We start from the raw sequence: 18,635 nt of genomic DNA, 5'->3' as shown, positions 1-18,635 counted from the left end.
TTCCTGGGCTAGATGCAGTTAAAAATTTGTAATTAGATACTCTCGTTGGATGCTGAGAAAGCATTCCATAGAGTCTCCTGGCACGCCATATATGATTCTCTTAAAAAGCTTGGGGTAGAGGTCTAGGGGACCCTTTTATAGCCAAAATCACGGCCCTGTATCACAATACGTCACCTAGGCTGAAGATAAATGGAACTGTAGCACCCTGAGGGCTCGGTTGCTACAGAGGTATTGCACCTCACCCAGAGGTGTGATATCTCACTCTCAGGTAAGGATGGAGTGTGGATCAGGACCCGACACCTGCATGCATTACACCACATTGCCGTGGGGCAGGGCGACCAATATGCCTCTGAGATGGGCACGACAGTCCCTGTCCCTGGCTGGAGTGGGGGGAGGGAACACTGAGGAAGGGGAACCCTGTAGTGCAGGAGCAGGGAGGAAGCAGTTCCTGGGTGCATTGAGAAGGGAGTATAAAAGGTGGGCACCATCTTAGTTCAGTGCAGAGAAGTCTGAGCAGAAGTGGCAGGGAGCAGGAGCTCTGCATGAGCTCTGCTCCGGAGGCGGGCCTAGTAACAGAGGCCCAGGCCTGGAAGAGGGAGAAGGAAGGAAGAGGAGCGGAGAAGGCTCCAGGAACGAGGAATGAAGGGATCCCAGGGGTGCGGACGGGCGAGTCGCCACCGCACGCCCGAATCCACCTGCGTGGAGGGGTCAGGCCAAAGGGGGAGACCGATCCCCGAAACTAGTGGAGGCAGGAAACAACCCTCAGCTAGAAACCGGAGGCTGTGACATTTTATGTGGCGCAGCCCCTCGCTACACCCGCTAGGAAGGCACCACATAGGGTCAGGGAAACTGGCGCCAAGTTTACCAAGAGGAGGCCCGAGGCAGCCGGACAGAAGGGTTGGTAAGAAAGGCCAGACAAAGGACACACAAAGGGGGTCCTGTGAAGCGCTCCAAAGTTATCTGGGAGTTGTCTGAACCCCTCACCTGGTGAGCACAGTACGACGTGGGCAGCCGTTACCTGCAGACGTGGTCTGTATAATAAGAACTGTGAGTAAAGGCCCTGGACTGCATCACTGACTCCGTGTCGTTACTGCTGCTGCCCTGCACCATCACCCCCATCCTCCGCATACACTGCCCTGAGGCTATACTCCTCCCGTGGGGAGTTATGCTACGCTCTGCTGCACCCACAACACCAGCCTCAGCGGTCTGCCCTGCAGCGGCGGTTCACTCTGACCGCAATCCACGGGTGGCGTAGTCAGACATTTAAACATCAAAACCACATAAATAGTTCCGCCACTGGTTTGACCACCCTGAGCCACGGAACCGGGTCGCCGCCACGAAGACTACAACCACCAGCATCCACCAAAAAGGGTCCGGCTCCGGGTGTCCCAAGGCCCAGGTGGTGCATCAGAACATTTTTATCACCTTTCACAATCACCAATGGGACAAGGCAGGGATGTCCTCTGTCCCCTCTCTTATACATCCTAGTGACGGAGCACCTGCGCTCATCAATTCGCCATAACCCCAATATTAGGTGGATTGAGGTGGGAGGCACCGAGTACAAGTGCTCTCTATTTGCTGATGATGTCCTAGTATATATCACTCAATCACATATATCCATCCATGCTGTTATGGCTGAAATAGATCACTTTGTTACATGGTCAAATTTTAAAATCAATGCAGCGAAGTCTGAGGCCCTCGATGTCTCCCTCCCCAAATCCATATAGGATTCCATCCAGTCCAACTTTCCCTTTGCCTGGCCCTCACAGGGTATCAAATACTTAGGAATTCCTATTCATAGACACCTCTCCCATCTATGTTATCTTAATTTTGGGCCCTTTATTGAACAACTCCATACAGACCACGGTTGGCAAGTTAGAACTGTAAGATTCACTACGTGAACCACTGGTGTTTTGTGGAAAAGCACATGTACACTGTGTTCCAAATTATTATGCAAAAAGTGTTTAGGAGTGATAAGGGAAGAATTTGTTTGTCAGTTAAACTCATTGATGATGATGTGTGTCAGGGCTCTTTATATCACTGTAAGCAATTGCAGACACCTGTGCTAATTAGTTTGGCAGGTGTGTCCAATGAAAGGCAAGACTACTTAAGAAGGCTGTCTCACATTATTAAGCAGCCTACATTTTCTGCCAAAATGGGAAAGAAAAAGGATGTGTCGGCTGCTGAGAAGCAACAAATTGTGGAGTGTTTAGGTCAAGGCATGACTACAATCAACATTGTGCGATGATCAGGATGAAGTGTCTTGGCAATCAAGAAGTATGTAACTGATTCACAGTACACACGTGTGCGTGCTGATAAGGGCAAATTGAGGACTCTTTCCTACAGGCAATTACGTCAGGTTAAAAGAGCAGCGGCAAAAAAGCCTTGTCATAGCAGCAGACAAGTTTTTGAAGCTGCTGGTGCCTCCAACGTCCCCCGAACAACAAGATGCAGGGTCCTTCAGAGGTTTGCAGCTGTGCATACGCCATCCTGTCGACCTCCTCTATCCACTTCACACAAGCAGAAACGGCTCCAGTGGGCCAAACATTACATGAAGACTGATTTCAAAACTGTTTTGTTCACGGATGAGTGCCGTGCAGCGCTCGATGGTCCAGATGGATGGAGTGGAGGATGGCTGGTTGATGGACACCCCACGCAAACACGGCTACAGCGCCAACAAGGAGGAGGTGGAGTAATGTTTTGGGCTGGAACCATGGGGAGAGAGATTGTCGGCCCCTTTAGGATCCCTGAAGGCGCTAAAGATGAACTCCATAATGTATGTGGATTTTCTCAAACAGCACTTCCTGCCATGGTTCAAGAAGAAGAACCGTGTATTTCACAGCAAGATCATTTTTTTGCATGATAATGCACCATCTCATGCTGCACATAAAACATCTGCATCTCTGGCTGATATGGGCATAAAAGGGGACAAACTTATGGTGTGACCCCCATGCTCCCCTGACCTCTACCCCATTCAGAACCTCTGGAGCATCATCAAAAGGAGTGTCTATGATGGCGGGAGGCAGTTCACATCTAAGCAACAGCTCTGGGAGGGTATTCTGTCCTCATGCAAAACAATTGAAGCAGAAACCATCCAAAACCTGACAAATTCAATGGATGAGAGAGTTCAGAAGCTCCTTTCAAACAAGGGGTCCTATGTGAAAATGTAACATCACCTAGAATAAAGTTTTGAGTTGAAAACTGTTTGATTTCAGTTTCTAATAACCTGCTAATGCTTATAATTTAAAAAATGACCATTTTTTTGGTCTTTATTAAAATGAAAAGGTTGATCGAAAAGTTTGGGGGATCTAAGAGTGTGGCAACCCAGTAGTCATGATTACTTTGAATTCTGACAATATGAGGGTCATGTTGCAGGTAGTGCAGCAAGAAGGCACTTATGTGTCTTGCGCATCTCGGAGCCCCAAAATTATTTTCCGGGCTAGATGCAGCTAAAAATTATTATTAATTTTAAATCTGGTGGAGCTTAGTATAGATGGCCTAATAGGATCAGTGCTGCACACTGCTACAAAGCCCAAATTATTTTCCAGTCAAGATACAGATAAACATGATTAGTAATTTTAAATCTGGTGGAGCTTATTATAGATGGCCTAATAGAATCAGTGCTGCACACTGCTACAAAGCCCAAATTATTTTCCAGCCAAGATACAGATAAACATGATTAGTAATTTGAAAGCTTAAAATGGTTGGTAGGGTGATTTTAACCAATCATCAAGCTTTTACTCTCCCCAGGATGACACAGGGGTAGAAAAGTCGTTTCGGATCCATGATTTGTTCATCTTTATGAACGTGAGTCTGTCTACATTATCAGTGGAGAGCCGCGTGCGCTTATCTGTCAGCACACCACCAGCAGCGCTGAACACACGTTCAGACAGAACGCTGGCTGCGGGGTATGACAAGATCTCCAAGGCGTAAGTGGCTAGCTCCGGCCATTTATCCAGATTGGAAGCCCAAAAAGAGCAAGGGTCCAGTGACACAGTCATGGCTTCAATGTTTACTTGGAGATACTCCTGTACCATCGTCTCTAGGCGTTGACTATGTGTCAGACTTCTTGTCTCCTGTGGCCTTGCAAAGGATGGGCTAAAAAAGTGGTGAAATGATTCCGCAAAATTGATGTTACCAGCAGATACTGTGGTTCTGTTACGGTTTGAGTGCTGAACACTTGACGGTCCCACGGTTGGCAAGTTGGAACTGTGAGATTCACTACGTGCACCACTGGTGTTTTGTGGAAAAGCACATGTAAGATTCTGCAACAGTCTCTGCTGATACTCCTGCATGCGTGCATCCCTTTCTATGGCAGGAATAATTTCTGCAAATTTACTTTTGTACCGGGGATCTAACAGTGTGGCAACCCAGTAGTCAGGATTATTTCTAATTCTCACAATTCGAGGGTCATGTTGCAGGTAGTGCAGCAAGAAGGCACTCATGTGTGTTGCACATCCAGGAGCACCAAGTCCCTGTTGTGTTGGTGGCGAGGTAACAATCATGCTTCCTTCCTCTGTCCTCTCCCCCCAACCTCGCACAACAGAAATGTGATCAAGGTCTCCCTCATCTGATGAGTCTTCCATCAGTTCGTCCTCCACTTCTTCCTGGGCTCCTGCACCTTCCTCACTAGTTTGGCTGCTACCATGCGCCCTGGTAAAACCATCTCCCCCACCCTCACATGCCTGCCGCCTTGGTGCTGCCGACCGTCTGGACCTTGCAGATGTTAGCCCTTCCGCATACAACTCCTCCTCCTCTACTTCCTCCACCTCCTCTTGTGCCACCAACTGACTCCGAATTCTGTTTAACGTGTGCTCCAGCATGTAAATCACCGGAATAGTCATGCTGATAATGGCATCGTCAGCACTAAACATCTTCGTCGCCATTTCAAAACTGTGCAGAAGGGTGCATAGGTCCCTGATCTGAGACCACTCCTCCAGCGTGATTTGCCCCACCTCTGGATCTCGTTGGCCCAGGCTATACGTCAGAACGTATTGCACCAGGGCTTGTCGGTGCTGCCACAGTCGCTGCAACATGTGCAGAGTTGAATTCCACCGGGTAGGCACATCGCATTTTAGCCGGTGAAGTGGCAGGCCCAACGACTTCTGTAGAGATGTAAGTCGCTGAGCTGCGGGATGCGAACGGCGGAAGTGAGCACACAGCGACCATGCCCTCTGCAGAAGGCCATCTAGTCTGGGATAGTGGGCTAAAAATTGCTGGACAACCAGGTTCAACACGTGAGCCATACAAGGCACGTGTGTGACATTGCCGCGGCGAAGGGCCGCACCCAGGTTTGCAGCATTGTCGCACACGGCCTTCCCTGGTTTCAGGTCCAGTGGAGACAATCATTCATGAAATTGGTTCTCCAGAGCTGACCACAACTCCTCAGCTGTGTGACTCACATTTCCCAGACATTTCAAAGTAAAAACCGCCTGATGACGTTGAGCCCTACTGCCAGCATAGTAAGGAGGTGTGCAGGATCCCTTCTGCGCAGTTAGAAAGCTTGTGGCATGACCAGACAGGCTTTGGGTGCAGGTGGAAGACCGAGAGGAGGTTGAGGAGGCATAAGCAGTGGAGGAACTTCTAGATAAAGAGGATTGACGCACAACTCGTGGGGACGGCAAGACTTGGACAGCAGCCCCTTGTCATGCTGTCACCATAGTTACCCAGTGCCCAGTCAGCGACATGTAACGCCCCTGTCCATGCCTACTCGTCCAAGTGTCTGTGGTGAAATGCACCCTGTCACACACAGAGTTTCTCAAAGAAGCGGTGATGTTGTGTGCGACATGCTGGTGGAGCGCAGGCACACCTTTCTTTGAGAAGTAGTGCCGACTGGGCATCTGGTACTGGGGCACTGCGACGGACATAAGGTCTCGAAAATCCTCTGTGTCCACCAGGCGGAAAGGCAGCATTTCTGTAGCCAAGAGCTTGCAGATGGTGAAATTCAACCTCTTAGCTTTCTCATGGCTAGGAGGAAATGGTCTTTTACTTGTCCACATCTGAGGGACCGAGGGCTGGCTATTGTGCTTAGACGGGGTTGATAAGGGTGTCCCCGGCAAACTGCCGGTCTGTGAGGAAGATGCAGGCGGACATGTTAGGTTGCCTTGATCCAAAGGTGGTGCTATCGATGTCGGACAGCGCTCAACACCAGCTGGTGTTACCACCTCCAAAGAAAATGATGACCTGCCAATCACGCTGGCTGTTGCGGGTAAAGAGGTGGCAGGTCTGCGCCCCAAAACAGGTGTGACTGCTGTCCCCCCAGTCACAGAGGATGAAGAGGCCGCGGATGCACAAGATATGGCAGACGGTGGTTGGCCCGGCCGGCTAGGCCGCATTGTAGCACACTGAGCTTCCCACTGCAACTTATGCTTCATGTCCATGTGCCGGTTCATGCATGAAGTACTCAAACTATGTATTTTTTGGCCTCTACTTAGCTTTTGCTGACAAATGTTACAGATAACACGAGTTGGGTCATCTTTATCGATCTGAAAAAATGCCCAGGCTATGCAAGGCTTAGCACCCATGCGACCTGAAGAGCCACCACGACTTGTGGTGAGAGGCAGAGTTGTGTTTGAGGATGCAGTTGTTGACGTGCTTCCAGTACTACGTCTCTGTCCAGGAAGGCGCAACCTGACCTCGTCGTCACTAGCATCTTCTTCCACCTCCTCTGCTGACCTCATCTCTTGGCTGACTGTGGGTTGACAGTAAGTGGGATCTCCAACCTCATCATCATCACCCTGTGCGTTATCACACCCGTCGTCCTCAGAGCCAACCTGTTCCTGCCCTGACAAAAAACTAAAGTTGTCGCTCCAATCAGGTATTTGAGTCTCATCATCGTCTTCCTCATTGTCTCCACCAACAGGAGTTACAGTTTGGGAATGAGGGTCTGGTCCTGGATCCGACTCATAAAGATTCTGGGCATCAGTGCAGATCATTTCCTCGTCTGGATTCACAGAAGCGCTGGAGTCGACCTCTGATTCCCAGGCTATAGTATGTGTAAACAGCTCTGCAGACTCAACCATCTGTTCTACCTCATACTCAGACAGGCAGCTGGAGATTTGGGAGCTGTGAGGAAGCAAGTGCGATTGGGGTGACACCTTTGAGGACTGGAGTATTTATGATGATGAAGTTGATGTGGAGGAGAGCCCACTTAAAGGAGCACTTGATATCCGTTGAAGCACCTGCTGTTTTTGTGCCTCATCTGGAATTTGTAGCGATTGGCGTGGCCGTAAGAAAGGGATCTTATCACATTGTCCGCTAAAAGAAGTAGACATTTTAGTTTGGCTGGAAGATGGTCTTTCTTCTGCAGATGTTACTGTTGCTTTAACACCTACCCCACGGACACAACCTTTTTTCCCCTTCCCAACACGCCTATTCCCCTTTCCACCAGCAGCAGGCCTTTTTCCACTCATTTTGGTGGTTAACTAATTCACAACTCTGGAGTTGTTTGCACAAAAAAACAATGGATGGGAACCGAGCAGAGCTGAGTGGCCAAACTGTGGTATTAGGCCAAAACTATTGGCTGGGTTAGATGCAGAAAAAAATTATATTCAATTTGCAACCTGATGGAGGTCAGTATAGATGGACTAATAGAACAAGTCCCACACACAGCTAGAAGCCCAAATATTTTTTCAGAGGTAGATGCAGAAAAAAATTGTATTCAGTTTGCAACCTGATGGAGGTCAGTATAGATGGACTAATAGAACAAGTCCTACACACAGCTAGAAGCCCAAATATTTTTTCAGAGGTAGATGCAGAAAAAAAATATATTCATTTTGCAACCTGATGGAGGTCAGTATAGATGGACTAATAGAGAAAGTCCCACACACTGCTAGAAGGCCAAATATTTTTTCAGAGCTAGATGCAGACAAAAAATTATTTTTAATTTGCAACCTGATGGAGGTCAGTATAGATGGACTAATAGAGAAAGTCCCACACACTGCTAGAAGGCCAAATATTTTTTCAGAGCTAGATGCAGATATAAATTATTTTTAATTTGCAACCTGATGGAGGTCAGTATAGATGGACTAATAGAGAAAGTCCCACACACTGCTAGAAGGCCAAATATTTTTTTCAGAGCTAGATGCAGAAAAAAATTATATTCAGTTTGCAACCTGATGGAGGTCAGTATAGATGGACTAATAGAACAAGTCCCACACACAGCTAGAAGGCCAAATATTTTTTCAGAGGTAGATGCAGATAAAAATTATTTTTAATTTGCAGCCTGATGGAGGTCAGTATAGATGGACTAATAGAGAAAGTCCCACACACTGCTAGAAGGCCAAATATTTTTTCAGAGCTAGATGCAGACAAAAAATTATTTTGAATTTGCAACCTGATGGAGGTCAGTATAGATGGACTAATAGAGAAAGTCCCACAAACTGCTAGAAGGCCAAATATTTTTTCAGAGCTAGATGCAGACAAAAAATTATTTTTAATTTGCAACCTGATGGAGGTCAGTATAGATGGACTAATAGAGAAAGTCCCACACACTGCTAGAAGGCCAAATATTTTTTCAGAGCTAGATGCAGATAAAAATTATTTTTAATTTGCAACCTGATGGAGGTCAGTATAGATGGACTAATAGAGAAAGTCCCACACACTGCTAGAAGGCCAAATATTTTTTCAGAGGTAGATGCAGAAAAAAATTATATTCAGTTTGCAACCTGATGGAGGTCAGTATAGATGGACTAATAGAACAAGTCCCACACACAGCTAGAAGCCCAATATTTTTTCAGAGGTAGATGCAGAAAAAAAATATATTCAGTTTGCAACCTGATGGAGGTCAGTATAGATGGACTAATAGAGAAAGTCCCACACACTGCTAGAAGGCCAAATATTTTTTCAGAGCTAGATGCAGACAAAAAATTATTTTTAATTTGCAACCTGATGGAGGTCAGTATAGATGGACTAATAGAGAAAGTCCCACACACTGCTAGAAGGCCAAATATTTTTTCAGAGCTAGATGCAGATAAAAATTATTTTTAATTTGCAACCTGATGGAGGTCAGTATAGATGGACTAATAGAGAAAGTCCCACACACTGCTAGAAGGCCAAATATTTTTTCAGAGCTAGATGCAGACAAAAAATTATTTTGAATTTGCAGCGTGATGGAAGTCAGTATAGATGGACTAATAGAACAAGTCCCACACACTGCTAGAAGGCCAAATATTTTTTCAGAGCTAGATGCAGAAAAAAATTATATTCAGTTTGCAACCTGATGGAGGTCAGTATAGATGGACTAATAGAACAAGTCCCACACACTGCTAGAAGCCCAAATATTTTTTCAGAGCTAGATGCAGAAAAAAATTATATTCAATTTGCAACCTGATGGAGGTCAGTATAGATGGACTAATAGAATGATGCTATGCCCAAAAGATTTTACTTCACTAGGTGCAGTAAAAAAATTGGTATTCTATACACAGGTGGTATATCTTGCAACACAGATAGGCTACTCCACTGACTAACACACTCTGCAATAGGCCAAAAAGGATTAGCTTTGCTAGATTCAGCCAAATGCTGTGAAAAAAACTTGCACAGCACTGGCACAGACCTGCCTGGCAAAAACTGATAGGAACTGATGTAACCTAGTCCTGAAAAGGACTGCAATTACAATTAGTCTTTACTCCCACAATCTATCTATTTAAGAGCACAGACCTGCCTGATAAAAGTCGTAGGAAATGCTGTAACCTAGTCCTTAAAAGGACTGCAATCACAACTATTCCCTACTCCCAAGCTATCTGTAGATTTGTTCGAAAATTGGCTTGAAATTAACAAGGTATAGCGCACACAGCAACAGCGGTGCCGTCTAACACGCAGCTGCAGCAGTGAGAAAATGGTGGCGACGGGGAAAATGGCTTGGTCTTATAGGGCAAGGACATGTGACATACACTGCCAATGACACATGCCCTTGCTTGTGTGAAAAAAAGCACTTCGCTCCGTGTGTGCGCTGCTGATAGGCTGACAGATTGCACCTCCCCACTGTAAATGCGGGAAAGAGAAAAAAAAAGAGATCTTCATTATTCCTGCAGAGATCCATCCCCTGCCCCTCCCCCCACCCCGCTGTACACTCAAACTGCGTATTAACATTAATTTTCATCATTACTGAGAAAAAATCCAGTTATGATTTTGGTGCACGAACAGTTATCGAACATAACCTCGAACAGCCGAATTTTTCTCAAATCGTTCGTGTTCGCCGAACGGCTCGAACACCGCCCAAAACAGCTTGAATTTGAGATTGGCGAACAGTTCGAGTCGAACAACGCTCATCTCTACTTGTAATGCCCATGCACTATGTGTATGGGCTGACAAACATTTACCCCTGGGGGGTATACATGAACATACTGTATAAAAAAAAATTTTTACGGGCATCATAAACACCCTTAAAAAAAATTATGTGGGTGTTGCATCACGGACCACGGTCACCCTGGTGATATGGTGGTGGAGGATGAGGAGAAGGAGGAGGACAAGAGCAAATAGCCAAAATCAGGAAGCGTATACCCATGTGTGCGTGTGAAAAGGTGCATGGGAATACACCTCCCAAGAAAAGACACTGGATTTGAGTTTATGTTACGCTGCTATCATTCGGTGGTGTTGAGAAGTCTGGCCCAATCCAGCCCTTGTTCATTTTTATAAGAGTCAACCAGTCAGAATTTTCAGTTGACAGGAGGATGCGCTTATCAGTTATAATTCCACCAGCGGCACTAAAAACCCGCTCTGATAAAATGCTGGTGGCAGGGCAGGCCAGGACCTCCAAGGCATAGAGAGCCAGTTCATTCCACGTATCCAGTTTGGATACCCAATAACTATAAGGCACAGCGGAATCACGGAGGACGTTGGTACGGTCGGCAAGGTACTCCCTCAGCATCTTTCCAAACTTTGCACTCCTTGTGAGAGTACCCCGCACCTCAGGGCCTGTCCGATGGGAGGGTCTGAGAAAACTCTCCCAGAACTTTGACAGTGGTCCCCTGCCTCTGCTGTATTGAAGTTGTGTCTCTCTCGCCTGTACTCCTTGGTTGTCCAGCGAAGTGTGCCCTCTGCCGCCAGCGTTTTCAGATGGGAATTTCTTTAATAGTTCCGCAACAAGGGCCTTCTGGTACAGCCCCATTTTTGTAGACCTGTCCGCCTCAGGAATAAGAGATAGAAAGTTCTCCCTGTAGCGTGGGTCTAGAAGTGTCACCAACCAGTAATGACTGTCAGCCACAATTTTGAGAACGTGAGGGTCATGGGAGAGGCAGCGTAACATAAACTCAGCCATGCGTGCCAGACTACTAACAGGCAAGACTTCCGTGTCCTTACCAAGAGGATTACTGACCATGCTCTCTTCCTCCTCCTCTCTGTCCTCTGGCCATCCACGCTGAACAAACGGTATGACAGCTGTGCAGGTAGTACCGTCTATAGTGCATGAAACTAGCTCCTGTCCTACCTCCTCCTCCTCCTCTTCCTCATTGTCACCCAATCCACATTGGGATGAGATGAGGCTTGGCTGTGTGTAATCACCCTGTATGGTTCCTTGCTCCATCTCATCGTGCTCCGCCTGCAATGCATCCTCTTTGATTGTGAGCAGAGAGCTTTTCAGAAGACAGAGAAGCGGAATGGTGATGCTAATTATGACGTCATCGCCGCTCACCATCTTGGTGGAGTCCTCTAAGTTTTGGAGGATGGTACATATGTCTGACATCCATGTCCACTCCTGAGGTCTTATGTGTGGAGTCTGAACTGAATACCGACGGCCTTGTTGATGCTGGTACTCAACAACTGCCCTCTTCTGCTCACAAATCCTTCCCAACATCTGCAGTGTAGAGTTCCAAAGCGTGGGGACATCACACACCAGTCTGTGAGCCGGAAGCTGCAAACGCTGCTGAAGCACGGCAAGGGAGGCAGAAGCTGTATCTGACTTTCTAAAATGGGCACACAGGCGGCGTACTTTAACAAGCAGATCTGGCAGCTTCAGGTAGGATTTGAGAATCCGCTAAACCACGTGGTTAAGCACATGGGCCAGGCATGGTACGTGTGTGATCTCGCCTCGCCTCAGAGCTGCCACCAGGTTCCGGCCATTGTCACACACGACCATGCCTGGCTGTAGGTTCAGCGGTGTGAGCCACACATCTGCCTGCTCTTTCAGAGCTGTCCACAACTCTTCAGCATTGTGCGGTTTTTCAGCTAAGCATATTAGCTTCAGCACAGCCTGTTGCTGCTTGGCCGAGGCAGTGCTGCAGTGCTTCCAGCTTGTGACTGATGTGGTTATTTCGGAGTTGGAGGCTGAAGAGGAGGAGGAGGCTGAGGAGGATGAGGTGCAGGAGCTGTAGACCATGGGGGCAACCCTGATTGACCTAGGGCCCGCAATCCTTGGAGTAGGGAGTACGTGTTCCGTCCCAAGGTTCGACTGGGTCCCGGCTTCCACTATGTTAACCCAATGTGACATCAGCGAGATGTACCGTCCCTGCCCACAAGCACTTGTCCACATGTCTGTGGTTAGGTGGACTTTCCTGGTAACTGCGTTGTTGAGAGCACGGCTAATGTTTTTGGACACGTGCTTGTGTAATGCGGGGACGGCACACCAGGAGAAATAGTGAGAGCAGGGGACTGAGTACCGAGGGACGGCCGCCGCCATCAGGTTGTGGAATGCTTCCGTCTCCACGAGCCTAAAAGGCATCATTTCGAGCGCAAGCAGTCGTGAAATGTGAGAATTTAGTAGTGTGGCCTGTAGGGCGTTGGCTGCATATTTGCGCTTGCGTTCCAAGGACTGGGGTATGGACAGCTGAACGCTGCGCTGGGACAAGGACATGGACGTGCTTCCTGATGCTGCTACTTGAGAGTGTGCAATGACAGGTGCAGGTCAGGAGGCGTCTTCGCATGCACCATGGACAGGGGATTGGCTGGCATGCACAACAGCGGAAGAAGCAATGGTGCCACCCACAGACACTGTTCCTGGACCCTGGGGTTCGGCCCACAAAGTCGGGTGCTTTTCTGCCATGTGCCTGATCATGCTGGTGGTGGTCAGGCTGGTCGTTTTGCTACCCCTGCTGATGCTGGCCTGGCAGGTGGTGCAAATGGCCTTTTTGGGGTTATCGGCAGAGTCTTTAAAAAACAACCAGACTCGGGAAGACCTAACAGTTGTACTGCAACTTCCTTCATGTTGGTGTTACGGGGAATGGTTGCCTGCCTTCTGTCTGCGGCCACTACACTGCTTCTTCCTGCCTGTTGGGGTGCTCTGCCTCCCTCCCCCTGTGTGCTGCTGTCCTCGCTCTGCATGTCCTCCTGCCAGGTTGGGTCAGTTACTATATCATCCACCACCTCGTCTTCCACTTCCGCACCCTGGTCCTCCTCCTGACTTTCTGGCAATTGTGTCTCATTATCGTTCATCTCTTGTGACACTTTCCCACCGCCGCCTTCATGTGACCGTGGCTACTCAAATATTTGGGCATCGCTACACGCGATCTCCTCTTGCCCCGCTTCAAGTGGACCGGGTGAGAGGCCTGAATCTATAAATGGAACAGTGAACAGCTCTTCAGAGTGTCCAAGTGTGGGATCAGTTGTCTCTGGGTACTCGGCATGGTGGGAGGAAGGAGGATCAGGATGTGGAATATGCGGTCCAGACTCACGGCTACTGAAACTTGACCGTGTGGAAGACAGGGTGGTGGTGGTGGCTAAGTGACTGGAAGCATTATTCGCTATCCAACCAACAACCTTTTGACTCTGCTCTGGGTTCAATAGTGGTGTGCTGCGGTCCCCTAGAAACTGGGACAGGAAGGTCAGGCGAGAAGATGTGGCTGTTTGTTGTGACACAATTTCGGCTTGCCCACGGCCTTGTCCTCGGCCTCTGCATGCACCATTACCATCACATCCAGTTTCCCGTCCCTTGCCACGTGCCTTGCCCATTTTAAATGGAGGACAGTATCTTCCATGCGCACTACATATGACTGAGTTTGGAGCGAACTTATATGTGATCCGTGTGATGGAGAAAACAGAGTTTTAAATACCTGGCCTGTAGGTAAGTAGTTTGAACAGCAAACTGTGGTGAATTGCTTCAATGACACACTGAATTAAATTTTTAACGGAGGCCAGAAATGGCAGTATTTTCTGACAACGTATATGTGATCCGTGTGACGGAGGAAACAGAGCTTTAAATACCTGGCCTGTAGGTAAGTAGTTTGAACAGCAAACTGCGGTGAATTGCTTCAGTGACACACTAAAGGAAATTTTTAACGGAGGCCAGAAATGGCAGTATTTTCTGACAACGTATATGTGATCCGTGTGACGGAGAAAACAGAGTTTTAGATACCTCGCCTGTAGGTAAGTAGTCTGAACAGCAAACTGCGGTGAATTGCTTCAATGACACACTAAAGGAAATTTTTAACGGAGGCCAGAAATAGCAGTATTTTCTGACAACGTATATGTGATCCGTGTGACGGAGAAAACAGAGTTTTACATACCTGGCCTGTAGGTAAGTAGTCTGAACAGCAAACTGCTGTGAGTTGCTTCAATGACACACTAAAGGAAATTTTTAACGGAGGCCAGAAATGGCAGTATTTTCTGACAACGTATATGTGATCCGTGTGACGGAGAAAACAGAGTTTTAGATACCTCGCCTGTAGGTAAGTAGTCTGAACAGCAAACTGCGGTGAATTGCTTCAATGACACACTAAAGGAAATTTTTAACGGAGGCCAGAAATGGCAGTATTTTCTGACAACGTATATGTGATCCGTGTGACGGAGAAAACAGAGTTTTAAATACCTGACCTGTAGGTAAGTAGTCTGAACAGCAAACTGCGGTGAATTGCTTCAATGACACACTAAAGGAAATTTTTAACGGAGGCCAGAAATGGCAGTATTTTCTGACAACGTATATGTGATCCGTGTGACGGAGAAAACAGAGTTTTAGATACCTCGCCTGTAGGTAAGTAGTCTGAACAGCAAACTGCGGTGAATTGCTTCAATGACACACTAAAGGAAATTTTTAACGGAGGCCAGAAATGGCAGTATTTTCTGACAACGTATATGTGATCCGTGTGACGGAGAAAACAGAGTTTTAAATACCTGGCCTGTAGGTAAGTAGCCTGAACAGCAAACTGCGGTGAATTGCTTCAATGACACACTAAAGGAAATTTTTAACGGAGGTCAGAAATGGCAGTATTTTCTGACAACGTATATGTGATCTGTTTGACGGAGAAAACACAGCTTTAAATAGCTGGATTTCTAGCGCTCTAATATGGAAAGGACCTGGCTGTATTCTGCAGTGCCAACAAGCAAATGGGGCAGAACAAAATGGTGTTCTCTGGATTTCTTCTTTTAGAAAATAATGAGGATTAAGATCCAAAGAAAAGTATTCCTGGCCCCTGAGACCTGGGCCTTTGTATAGAAATATCTAACAGCAGCAGAAGGCAGAATTGGAATGGAGCCTCTTGTGCTATATGCACTGTAGTCTGCTATATACACAGCCTGCCTATACACCCTGCCTGCCTGATATCTCTGCAGATGGATTAGTCCTCAGAAGGACTGTTTGTTAAGATGGATATGTGTAATGTACGTTTTTTCTCCCTACACTACCTAATACACAACCAAATCTGTCCCTGACGCAGCAGCACCTCTCCCTACACAAGCAAATGGCACAGAAAAACTGTGTTCTCTGGATTGCTTTTTAAGCAAATAATGAAGATTAAGATCCAAAGAAAAGTATTCCTGGCCCCTGAGACCTGGGCCTTTGTATAGAAATATTTAACAGCAGCAGAAGGCAGACAAATCTGTCCCTGACGCAGCAGCAGCTCTCCCTATACTGTCTGATCCGGAGTGACTGTGACGAGCATGGCGGCGCCTGGTCTGATATAGACCTGATGATGCTGTGCGGCCAGCCAATCACTGTAATGCCCACAACCAACATGGCTACGTCATTACAGAGCATGGCAGGCAATCCCTGCATGTTCATTGGCTCTCTAAAGAGCACCAAACATGCAGGGAGGGGACCCGACTTCCCGCCCGAGCAACTATTACTATACTATAGTGCAACACTCAAATTCAGTGAGCTCTTTAAAACAGTTATTTCAGCTAAATATAGACGGTGGAGGGCACAGCCTAATAAAATATAAGTACTGACTCATTTGCAAACAAATAATGAAATCACAAAAGGACAAACATGTGTATACAGCAGAATACCCAAAATACTGTAATTTTTATTAACAAATCACAAAACACTTTAAAACAAAGGTAAGGTATGCCACCAATCCTATTTATGGTTAAATCCAATAAATAATTATATAAATAATACATATCAAGCCCAGGTCAGATAAAAACCAAAATACAAAATTGTTATCAAAAAGACAAAATAATAATATAACAAACAAATTTCCATTAGTATTAAGAAGCTTTGCTGTCACACATGTAAAAGGACCACATATTATTACCACATAATAACTGAGTAATACTACCATACTGATCATTATAAACAACCACAGTACTAATACTAATATTACCACCAGTGACATTATACACAGGAGACTGTATATAGTGTATGTGTATTTTGTACAGGTAAATCCAGTGACTTACCAGTAACGCATCCAAATGAAGTCAATCATTTTCGCTTTTCTTCTTCATCCTACACAGACCACTAAGACTTCTTCTAGCCAGGACTGGTTTCTCTAGAAAGTAACACACATACATCTAAGACTGATCACTTCCACAGCACCCACTGGCCTCCATCCTGTAATAATGTTCTCCGTTTTGTAATAATAAACTCCATCCTGGCCCCATCTTATACTAATGTCCCCATCCTGTAATAATGTCACCAGTGCTGGCCCCCATCCTGAAATAATGTACCCCATCCTGGCCCCATCCTGTAATAATGTTCCACATCCTGAAATTTTGTCCCACATTATGGCCCCTTTCTTTAATAATGTCAACCCTGTCATGGCGCTTTTCTTTAATAATGTCCTCCATCATATAATAATGTCCCATGTCCTGGCCCCTATCCTGTATTGATATCCTCCATCCGATCCCTTTCTTTAACAATGTGCCCTGTCCTGGTCCACATCAGTTAAAAGAGTCCCCCATCCTGGCCTCTTTATTTAATAAAGTCCCTTGTCCTGGACCCTTTCTTTAATAATTTCCTCTATACTGGCCCCATTCTTTAATAATGCCCCTCATCCTGACCACCACTCTTTAATAATGTTCCCCATCCTGGCTCCTTTCCTTAACAATGTGCTCCGTCCTGGTCCCTTTCTTTGATAATTCCCACATCTTGGCCCCTTTCTTTAGTAATGTCACCCAAGAAAGAGTAACAAACAACTTAAACATGTAAAAACAAACTGAATCAATCATATAAAACGCATATGTTCAAACAGTAGAAACATACATGTTACAATAGAAATGAAAGAGGTTGTTCACTACTATATAAAATGCCCCAATGTATTTAAATGGTGGAGATAAGGTTTTTTGTAAATACCTTGCTTGTGCTTTATTGCCTGTGAGCGGCGCGATGGCTGGCCGCTCACAGGCATCACGTGTCTCCAGCTGCAGCCGGCTCTGACATCCGCTGATGTCACGTCAAGTTCCGGCTGCAGCCAGGTGTGACTCAGTGACGCGCTCCCTGCTGACTGATGGACTGTGGGCGGGGTTTCACAGTCTAGCATCCACCGCGTGCTTTCCCAATGAATGCAGGAGAGGGAAAGCGCGCAGTGGATACTGGGTGTGACACGTGGAGAAGCCCCGCCGATAGCCCATCAATCAGGGGGGAGTGCGTCACGCCTGGCTGCAGATTTGCACTGATGAGGGGCAGCAACCCGAAACACCATGTCTGCAAATTGAGATTCTGGTTTGGCTTTTCTCCTAAGGCATGTGGCAAGGCTCCTTAGAGGGTCAATATTGACTTTTAGGATTGCTACTTGCAGTAGGTGGCACTAAAGTTCTAGTTCTCTTCCTCCATGAAGAGGCAATTTGCATATTTCAATACTTTGTAACAGTCGGACGGGAGAGGTGTGAAATTCTTCTGGCAGCACCCATGTGTCAGACCAGGGTATTGCAACTCTTTTGGGCCATGTCACCAACATAGCAGCCTTCTTGGATGCCACTATCTTGGATTCAACTTCACTTTTTTTTCAATAGGTAGATAAGTGTGTGACGTTAAACTGGTAGACAATTTCACTACAAAAATGATGCGCTTCATTTATTCATAACTTTTTGCTAAAACAGTGATTATTCTTTTGCATTGGCGATGTGAAGGATGACATTATCCCAAGCAGAATGTGTTGAGATCATCCTCATTTCTAGTGAACAAAAAACATGTGTCATCACAGATGATTTCAACCAACACCACCCAAACAATCCTCCCATCACTAACAGTGCAGCTGCCATACTTCTTGCCCTCCCCGAACAGCACCCATTAGAGAAAACAAGGTTTTATCTGAAGTAGCTGCGTAACTTGTTGTTCTGGGTTGTCTGTTAGAACCCTCCTGTTAGTTTTGCTATTTGGTGTTTTGCGGTCACGTGATCAGCTGCCTATATATTCCAGCTCCGCCCTTCTGGCTTTGCTGGACTGCAGTGTTTTTTGCCTGTCTCTCTAGCCAGGTGCTTCAGTGCCTATCTCTGTCTAGTTTGCTTGGTCCTCTGGGACCTCTAGTACTTTTTGTCAGTTTGGCTTTTTG

The 18,635-nt window shown here is 46.5% G+C and overlaps 1 protein-coding gene across 2 annotated transcripts in view; it reads right to left on the bottom strand.

The window, feature by feature from the left end:
- YJEFN3 (YjeF N-terminal domain containing 3) overlaps positions 1-18,635 on the bottom strand; it is a 457,583-nt gene that overhangs the window by 286,872 nt on the left and 152,076 nt on the right. The gene's annotated exons all lie outside the window — the stretch shown is intronic.

The sequence above is a fragment of the Phyllobates terribilis genome, unplaced genomic scaffold (genome assembly GCF_046119375.1).
Source record: "Phyllobates terribilis strain yellow unplaced genomic scaffold, ASM4611937v1 Scaffold_1__5_contigs__length_1240528914, whole genome shotgun sequence".
Classification (NCBI taxonomy): Eukaryota; Metazoa; Chordata; class Amphibia; order Anura; family Dendrobatidae; genus Phyllobates; species Phyllobates terribilis.
This window is presented reverse-complemented; position numbering and strand designations above follow the sequence as displayed.